Raw genomic sequence first — 10,646 nt, forward strand, 5'->3', positions numbered from 1 at the left:
AGAAAAGCCTTGATTAAAAATGGGATGAATCAATGATTTATTAGCTTAAACTTTAATCTAAAGTTGAACAGTTCTTTGTAAAGACACGAAAATGATTTAAGCCGTTTTTTGCTGGAATTTTCTAAAGTTGAATAGGCATCATGTCAGCAGATCAAAAATTCAGAAAGTTTTCCCCAAGATCTTATTTTTGTCTTTCAGGGAAAATTTCTGGGACTTCCATTTTCACTCTCATGATCTACCTTGGTCATATATTTATCTGGGATAAAAATAAGTTATAGTAAAAAAGAAAAATAATAGTAAATCTCACCAAAATGCCTGAAGTTACATCCTGAGGAGATGTCCAGAATGAATCCAAGTACCCAAGAGAAGCAGTGTTCCCTTTCAGCTATATCTCTAGGTCTTCTTTTCTTCCTTCCTTCCCTCCTTCCTTTCTTCCAATATGTCTTCTACCTCCCTGAGGAAGTAATTTGAAAGGTCAAATAATAAAAAGATATGCTATCAGAACCTCTTTTCCCAGGCTGTTTTCTGAGTGTCATTTTCAAACCTTTTTATCCTGTCTCCACCAAGAAATCATTTTGTTTACAAGTAAATAACAATTTATATTTGCTACTCAAGAAGAAAATATAGGATTTTTGTTGGACAAATATTTATTTCATTAGAACTTCCCTACTATTTGTGTCACTGTTTCTTTATCTTTCACTCAGCAAAATGTTCCAGCTTCAGCAAAAGCAAGTTTCAGATACGTTTGGCTACTAATAAGGTCATCTGCTAGACTGCATCTGCTACATTCATTCATGTATTCATGCTTTCAACAAACATTTATTGAGAACTTATTCTGCACTAAGCTCTGTGCTGGATCTTTGGAGATAAAATGGTGAAAGAAAAAAAGCATCCATGATCCATGATACCAAGCTTAACGAGGAGTAGAGATGTAAAAAATAAGCACACAAATATACAGATGATTACATATCGTTGTGAAAGCTGTCGGTGAAGGCAAAGATCAGGACCCTCTAATAGAGATGTTTGGGTTTGAAAAGTTGTCAAGAGATAGAGAAGTAGCTGAAGGGGAATGTGGTTTCAAGGGCAATTTTTAAAGATGTGTAATACCAGGAGACGTCTGAATTGATGAGAAGACACTAGAGAGGGAATCGTTGAAGAAGCAAGAAAGAGGGAGAACTTCCTGTGAAAGGATACAAACTGTGCCCACTGTGGGAATGCAGACATATCTGGGTCCATCTGTTGAACCAATGGAATGGCCTCACCAAAGTTTACTGTCTAGTAAGCCAACGGGCTGGTTGGGAGAAAACCCATTCTAGACTCAGAGGGAGCCAGGAACCGTGACCTTTACCCCAAAGCAAAGCCTCACTCATTAGAGGATTGTGTCATTCTCAATGTAGCACAGTGTTTAACCAACATGTACTAGATTCAAGAGGCCTTTCTGGCACCCTGAAATGAGAAGGGAAAGAGTCAGAAATAAAAATGAAGTCTGGAAACACTGAAGTATAAGGTAGACCCTTCCAACAAAAGGCAACAAGTAGGAAAAAGAGCTCATTTCAACTCCATCCTCACACTCAAACAACTCTTTCACATATCACAGTGGAACTTTGACCCCCTAGGGCCTTTCTGGGACAATTATGACACAGCAGCAGCCCCCTAGCTATCGCCATAACCCTGGAGAAGTGCCCAGCAGACGAACTGTGACCACTGGATGGGCACTGCTCTCCCCACGGACATAAAAAGTAGTGGAAGAAGTGGCCAGAGCCGACTCGATTATGAACAAATATGAAGAGCCCCCAAGGCACTCCTGAAATACTAGGGTGGGGGAAGGGCTGTGATAGGAAGCTGGAGGTCCTGAGGAATAAGCCAGTAAAAGTTGAGTTGTCGCTATTAATGGGACCTCATCCATATTCACAAGTAGTTGAGGACTAGGGAAATTCAACTTTCAATATGTGTATATGAATTGTGTATGTATATATGCAATGTGTATATATTAATATATGTGAATTATGTATAATAATTGTGCATTTGTTTCTGCATATTGTATAATAAATGGGTTGAAAGACCCCTCAAAATTCAGGGAACTATTGTTCTAGATAGAGTCTCTCCTATCTTTGGAATAGGAAATTCCACAGTTTCCCATAATAATAATTTTCAGGAACCCACAATGTGTAGAGTCATGAGTTTGTCCTAATATTTAATCCAAACTTATACTCTGTAATTTAAGACCTGTTTGCTCTGGTCTTAAAAAAAACAGGAGATTTCAGCTCTGTGACTCCAAATTCAGGCTTCCCTCTGTGTTAACTTTTTCTCACATTTGTCTTCTTTAATCTTCAGTCATGGTCATCAAGCTCCCTCATACGTCTGCAGCACATTACAGCTCTCTAATATTTTCCAGGTACACTCATCTTCATTTTGGATTCTTCTAATGTATTTTCCTCTATGTGTTCATACAAACTTGGCACCTTCAACTCAAGTTCAAGGAACACAATAGGCCTTCAAGAAATGTTGGCTCAACTAAATGATCTGTATTAATTGTTTTTCCCACTTAGTTCTGCCAAATTGGCTGACATTTGGCATGCTCTTCCTGGAGAAATGGCACAAGATAAGGATTTCATTCTCCTATTGGCACAAAGGACATAATTGGTCACTCTTTCACCCAAACGAAAATCCAGTTCCCCTAATTCTGTATTATTTGGGTTATTCTTGGCTGGAGACCCACTATGTGGGTGCCCCCGATTAGCTAACAACAGAGCCCTGCAGAATCCAGACAGTTAGCAGGGTCTGCTCAAATCAGGTTTGTTGGGCTTATGATTCCTGAAGGGCTTAAAGAAAAAGAAATCCTTTAATCTTTAAAATCGTAACATAAGCACATGGTAAGCAATTCAAACAGGACGCTGAAAAATAAGTCTTCCTTTCAGCTCTGTCACCAAATTCCTCCCCAAAATACAACTACAATGGCTGGTTTCTTATGTATCCTTCCAGACACTATGCCCATTCTTAGCATATAGAGGGCTCTTAAAACACTATACCTTAATCTGGGGTTTGGTAAACTATCATCTGCAGGCCAAAGCTGGCCCACTGCCTGTTTGAAATTCAAACTCAAGTTTGAAATTACATGAAATTCAAATTTAAGTGTTCTCAAATAAAGTTTTATTGGCACACAGCCACATCCATTTGCTTATGGAATATCTACGGCTTCTTTCTCCTTACAATGGCAGAATTATAACACACACTACATGGCCCACAAAGCCAAAAACATTTACTACTCAGTTTTTCGCAAACGAATAGAAAATTTCAAAAAAATCAGGTAAAATTATAGGTAAAGTATGAATAAATGTAATGATTACCTTGGGGGTGTATACCCACTTAATTATATACATTTCATCATAGTAAGGTCTTCTTTACCTCGTAACAGCTCCTTCCCGGGATTGGCAGCGTCAGCCATAATTGGCTTGTCATTTAATGAGCACCCTTCCTGTCTCAAGCATTTGGCAAGTGTTTCCACGTACATTATTTCTTTCATTAGGGTTACTTCTGTGTCTTCCTTTCTCTGTTAGAGAGAAAGGAAGTCCTCGTTGGGGGAAGGACTGCAATAGGACGACTAACTCCCAGGAGACCCCAGACCTTAGCTCTGGAATCTTTTTTTCCCTTCAAATCCTCCCTTGCATATAAGGAGTCATCTTATAGGTTGAGAATAAGCAGCAGGTATTCTCTACACTCGTGGCCTTTGAATAGTTTTGCTCATTTACTCTCTATAAGAAGTTTAAGAAACCAATATGCTTCCTCAACAGATGTTTGGGTTGACATCTAAATTTTTTCACTAAAAAATGAAATAGTTGTGGGGCCGGCCCAGTGGCACAGCAGTTAAGTTGGCACGTTCTGCTTTGGCAGCCTGGGGTTCACCAGTTCGGATCCTGGGCATGGACCTATTGCTCATCAAGCTATGCTGAGGTAGCATCTCACATAGAAGAACTAGAAGGACCTACAACTAGGACATACAACTATGTACTGGGGCTTTGGGGAGAAAAAAGAACAAGACGGAGATTGGCAACAGATGTTAGCTCAGGGCCAATCTTCCTAAAAAAAAAATGAAATAGTTGCAAAAAATGTAATTTCTGACATATTGTAAAAATTGACACTTTTACATGTTGTTACATTACTGTTAAATCTATTCAATTAAATCTAAATATCATAGCAACTTAATATCCTCCCTCATCCTTCTAAGAAATACAAGAAGATGTTCTTTAACATTTGGAAATTTCTTTTATCATTCCTGTTCTTCCTTCAGTTCGCATTTCATTCTACTTCACTGCAGAATTTTATCCTAATGTAGCATATTTTTACGCTTGAATGTCTATTATTGATCATCCTATCACACTTTTCTGCAATTAAAATATGCATATAAATTTGGATTTTTAAAAAATTTTCTAGTGACTTTAAGATTTTAAAGGTTTAAATAAAACATTTTCTGGATTGAGTTTATTACTAGTTATTATTAGTGTCCATTTGATCAAAACTACACCTTGCCCATTAGATTTTCTCTACAAATAGAGTGGATCATTCTCCTCAGTACCAAACAGCACAAGTGGAGAAAGCTGTCTGTTGTGGAAGAGAGAGCCTGCAGATGAGAAAGGAAGACACCATTGTCAGGGAGCAGCCACAGCCAGCATTGGCAGCGACAGCCACGTGCACCAGAGGAAGAATACCTCCTTAGAAATACAGTTAAAGGTTCTGTTTAAATAATGAACTTTGAGAAACTGCAGACAGAGAGCCTAAGAATTCTCTGAAGTTAGTGATAAAAGTCAAGAGAAGAGGAAGCCATCACTTCTATTCAGATGAATTCATGTATGAGTTAATATAAAAAGGATTAAGTTTGGAATCAGAGCAGATAAAGAAAAATGGCTGAATTTGCACACAAATTTCTCTGCCTTCATGGACTGTTTTCCTGAAAAGTTTTTAAAATTTATTTTTTAAATGAAAGTATTTTTAAAATAAAAAGGTCATTGCAGAAAATTCAGACAATATGGAAAAGCTTTGAAAAAAATGTCAAGTTGCATTCTATAACTTTTTTTTTTTTAGTTTACACTCCCACCAGCAGTGCATAAGAGTGTCTTTCTCATCACACTTTCATTGGCATTACCTACTCTTACTTTCAACGGTCTTTTCTAATTTGCTAGGTGACAAATCCTATCTCGCTGTATTAAATTGCATTTCTTTGATGACCAATAAAATTGAAAAAAATTTTTCACATCTTTATTGTCTATTTGTGATAGTTTCTTTCCACTTTCTGTTTATGTCCTTTGCCATTTTTCTATGGAAGTTCATCTTTTTTATTAATTTAGAAGAGATCCTTGTATCTTGAATGTATTAGCACTCTGTTATATTTGCTGCAAACATTTTCATTTGCCTTTTAATTATCTTTACCTAAAAAATTTTGCATTTTATATAGTTAATATATGTGATTTTTTAAAGCTTACTTTCATTGCGTTTTATTTTTAGTTTACGGTACAAGGTGACTTTTTCTCAGAATTGCCCATTGAATAATTTTTCCTTTCCACGTGGATTTATGAAGCTTCTTTGATTGAGACTGAATTTAGTTTTCCATTGATCATACAGTTACATCTTGTACCAATATCGTCCTTTCCTGTTATTGTTCATTCTTTTTCAACACTTAAGATAGTCTCACTTTTTCTCTATGATAAACTATCACACCTTGCATCATATTCTTTAAAAAAAATTTTCTTTGGGAGTTTGAGATGGTAGCAAACCTATATTTAGGTAGGAAGAGCTACATCTTTATGATATTCAGTTTTGCCTTTCAGGGGCAAGGTATGTCCCCATTTATTCAAATGTGCGCTTTTATCTCAGTTTTAAAGATTTTTTTTCCGTCTGTATCTCAACTATCTCCATGGATGCTTCTTCTGTCATTTATCTTCCTCCTCATCTTCCTCCTCCAGGAAGCTATGACTCATGGGCCAAATTCAGCCTACCAAGGGCCAAATTTGCCCTTTTGTTTACACATGGTCTATGGCTGTTTTCACTCAACAATGGCAGAGTTAAGTAGTTGCGACACAGTCCACATGGTCGGCAAAGCCTAAAATCTTCATTGTCTGGACTTTATAGAAAAAGCTTGTGGTTCCTGCTCTGACCTATAGAGACATGTGTGGAAGTGTTGAATCCACATTCAAGAATAGTGGTGCAGAATGACTGGGTGGGTACATAGGGAATTTTCATAGCATCTGTCATGCTCTCCTTTTTAAGCTGGGGGTAAATAGAGGGAGTTGATTACATTACTCAATTTTTTGCATGTTGGAAATATTTCATAATGAAAAAGACTGAATGAAATTATATATATGTGTGTGTGTGTGTGTGTGTGTGTGTGTGTGAAAAGCTTCCTTATCTGTAAAGATAAGCAAGTTCATACAGGAATTCTTTATTTCTTATACACTCTTACACACAAACACTTTTAAGACTTCGAGGAGAAAGCAATTCCTTCCCATAAAATGTCTGGGGACTGTAACTGTGGTCAATGAGGCACTATTGGAAATTTTGTGTGGCACAATGAAATCTGTGTTCAAAAAGATTACTTTAATGAGAAGGTGGGACTGGGAGGGTGAGCAGTAAAAGAAGGAGCAAAATTTAGGAAATTTGTTGTTGAAGTGAGATGTTCAGATGCATAGCAGGGTGGTATCTGTAGAGATGGAAAGGAAGGGGCTTGAGGACAGCGTACATAAAGGAGGAGGATGGAGAGGAAGAAGCTTGATGATACCAAGTTTAAGCCTTGGGTACTGGTGGAAGCAGGGACAAAATGTTTACTTTACTTTATGTTTATTTGTATGAGGTTGTAACCTAAGTCTTAATTTAAGGACCCGGGAATAATTTCAGAAATGGTGCGTACTGTTTGTTTTTAATGTGATAAGACACATAGTGACTGGTAGCTTGAACTCCCACTTTCTAGTTATCACTTTTTACTTGTTTAGATACCATGTGTCACAGGAAGTTCATGGTGTGTGGAGCTCCTCTGATTTAGTGTAAACCATTTGCAAATGGAGACCTTGGAAAGACCCTGTTCCAATTAAATAGCTTTGACTCTGATTTAGAAGAATCTCAACTCTCAGAAGATGAAGATAAAAATAGTTACATGCTCGTTCCTTATGAACTCTTCACACCCAAAGACACCATCCTTGGTGAAATTTTTCTCAGATGAATCCAGTTGTTGATGGCAAAGCCTCCATTTTGTTGGATATCTATGTAATCCATTCCTAAAGGGCAGGAAAAAAGTGGACTTTTTCTAGCTATCATCTTTTCATGCCTAGAGGAAGCCTTGAATTCAGCCCAAAGGCTAGAAGAATGTTCTTAAGGAAAAGAGAAGGGAACTCTAGAAAAAAAAAGGTTTTTTCTTTCCAGAGATTTGGTCTTCCCAGAAGCACTTAAACTGAAGTAATTATTTCGAGGGCAAAAATACAGATTTAAGATAAATAGATCCTTCCCAAAGTCCAGAGAGATTTAAAGGACAGCGTGTGGCCAGTACTGACCACAGGTCAGGCAAGATGGCTTCAGGCCAATATGGCCATTGCGACCACATTATTCTGAGGGTGCTGCCCTATAAGAACCAAACAACCTTTATTATTGTCATAGTAACTATTACATTTTTTTTTTGTACATAGATTAAAATAATATCTACCATTTTATGAGTGCTTACTGTGCGGCAGCCTCTGTGCTGTTATCTCACTTAAACTATGATACGCCAAGTAGGTATTAATATACACACTTTATAGATGAGAAAACTGAGGCTCAATAATAACCTTTCCAAGGTCACACCACTAGTAAGAAGCAAAGTCGGGATGTAAACCCACATCTAACTCTAAATTCACGCCCTCTCACGCAGCTCTCCCACTGAGACTGTCACTAACCACTTACCAATCCATAGTGAGGGTGAATTGGCAGTTCTGCAAGGTCACTTCTGCCTAAAGCTTGAATTCAACATTAGCTGTTCATACGCACAAATTAATGAAGTAAGCTTGTACAGGGTTTGTCATTGTATCATTTTGTTTCTTCTTAAACTTCTCTTGCTGTTTCTGAAGTCTCCATTTAAAGGTATTTCCTTCAGGCATTGTGCAACAAAAATACTTATGCCAACCAGAGCTCTACAGCTCTTTGAGCTTCTGTGTTCTGGAGGCTGCAGAGTGGGTCCCAAATGGCAGCTGACCTTTATTTCCAAGCAGAGTAAAAGTAGCACCTGGCATTGAGGCCTCTAGGGCCGTGAACCTGAGAGTGAGTACTCCTTAAATTTTGCACCCTAGGCATCTCACCTGTCTCACTGTAGTCCCAGCCCTGCTTCTGAGCCTCCTTGACTAGCACTGATCCCCAGTAGACTTTCATAGCACTGGGTACCTCTTCTTTGTAGTGCTTATCACAGTTGTAATTCTGCCTTTGTTTTTGTGATGATTTGGTTGTCTGTGTTCACCGTTGGACTGTCAGCACCAGGAGAGCTTATACTGGATCTCCAGAGCCTAGCACACGGCCAGGTGTATATTAGATACACAATAAATACTTGTTGATTGGACGGATGAATTAACTAAATACATAAATGAATGAATGAATAATATATCTTATTAGATAACCGCCTTTAGAATCTGTCTTATATGGTCCATGGGATCTTTAGTGAATAGAGATGTATAAGGATAGCATGCATAAGAGCTTAAGAATATTTTTTTTAATCACACACAAAACGTAACAACTAAGGCTGCTTTCCCACAATGTAGTCCTGATTCCTAAACTGTATCCATTCTTGTTGGAAATCTCTTAAGCATGTCTCCCCATCGGAACCATTTTATACATGAACTGATCACCTCAGGAAATAATTTCAAGAATCCTCCCAAATCTCCCTCTGTTAATTTCTCTTCCTTTAGAACCACCAGGATAGTTTTTTGTCTTTTTAATGTTCATTCTTCATAGTCAGGAAAGTTTTATCTTTTTACTCATTGTCTGCTTTAGTCAAAATGGTCAAGAAGTTGTTTGTTTATGCTTTCTCTATGACTGACCTGTCATCTTTTTTTCAAATAGTTCATTGGATCCTCTGAAATTTTATGACAATTGTTTATGTAAATTCTTTGTTATTTGCAAAAGTGGCCACCACAACACCTTCCATTCTACATGCCCTTTTTGCAATGTGAGTTTGCCACTACCCATCAATAGATGAAGTCTATTTCCCCAGCCTTTGAACTTGAGCTGATCTGGTGACTTCCTTGACCAACAGAATGTGATGGAAGTGACGTTGTGGGGCTTCTGAACCAGGCTTTAAGAGACCCTGCAGCTTCTCTTTTCCCCATCTAGGAATGCTGCCCTGAAATGTCATGCTACTTGTAGATGCCACAGATACAAAACCTCATGGAGAGAGAAGTCCAGCTGTCCCAACTGTCCCAGCTACCAGCCACACCAAGACTCCAGACATATGAGTAAGGCCATCTTGGACCTTGCATTCCAGTTGGTCTTCCATCTGAATGAGCCACATGAGTGAGCCCAGGAAAAACCAGCAGATGAACTACTCAGCTGACTCATAAAAATATGAGAATTAATGAATCATTGCTCTCTTAAGTCACTAAGCTTTGGGGTAGTTGTTACAAAGAAATAAATAACTGATATAGAAATTGGTACCTAAAAGGACGATACTGTAAACAGAAAAACAATAGGCTAAGACATATGGCCTTGGCTTTGGGATTGGGAGATGGGCAGGGCCTGGAAGGGCAGTGAGGAAATTACTATAGGAAGCTGGAAAAGCAGTGGGTCATGTTTTGAAACAATTGGCAAAACTGTCACCTGTGGTAACTTGGAAGATAGGAAGTTTCCTAATGAATTTGTGGATCTGATTAAGGCGATTTCCAGGTGGTATGGTGAATGTGTCAGTTGGCGTTTTTAGCTGTGCATGATAAGGTACATGAAGGGAGAGATGAATTAAGGAAGGCACTGTTCATTTTGCAAGCAGAATTTAGAGTAAATATGAAGGATGCAGAATATATTGGGTTGAAAAGTAAGACTGTTTTGCATTTTGGGTCTCTCCCTCTGGCAGAAGATTCTCAAAGGAAGAAATGGCCCCTGGGTAAATATTAAATCATAAGTATGGCTGTAAGATCCTTTGCTAAGAGCTCAAAAAACTTAAGGAGGTGCCCAGTAGACACGTGCATCTAGGTAAAAGCGCTTCTAAGGATGTCAAGGGCATTATCCCACAGCATTATCCCACAGTAGCTTGACATGTCCAAAGTAGAAATAAGTCTGTCTCAAAAAATTATGGATGTAGGTTTTCAGGCATGGAGTGAGTCCCAAAAATACTCATAAGAAATCCACAAGGTGTTCAAGCAATTGCTTTAGTGAGAGAAGTGCCATCTTGAATCAAAAACTGACTTTGCCTTTCCTCCCCTCTATAAGTGAAGTCTATTTCTTCACCCCTTGAATGAGCTGTTATTATGATTTGCTTTGACGAATAAAACTGTTCTCCTTCTGAGGCTAGGTCTCAAGAGATCTTATGACTTCTGTTTTCACCATCTTAGAATGCTGTCTTGAGACCACCATGCCGTGAAAAGGCTAGGAATGAAATACTATTGGAAAAAGACACTTGGACATTCCAAATATCCCAGTCAACAGCCAGC

Source organism: Diceros bicornis, chromosome 25, assembly GCF_020826845.1.
Source record: "Diceros bicornis minor isolate mBicDic1 chromosome 25, mDicBic1.mat.cur, whole genome shotgun sequence".
In the NCBI taxonomy this organism is placed as follows: Eukaryota; Metazoa; Chordata; class Mammalia; order Perissodactyla; family Rhinocerotidae; genus Diceros; species Diceros bicornis.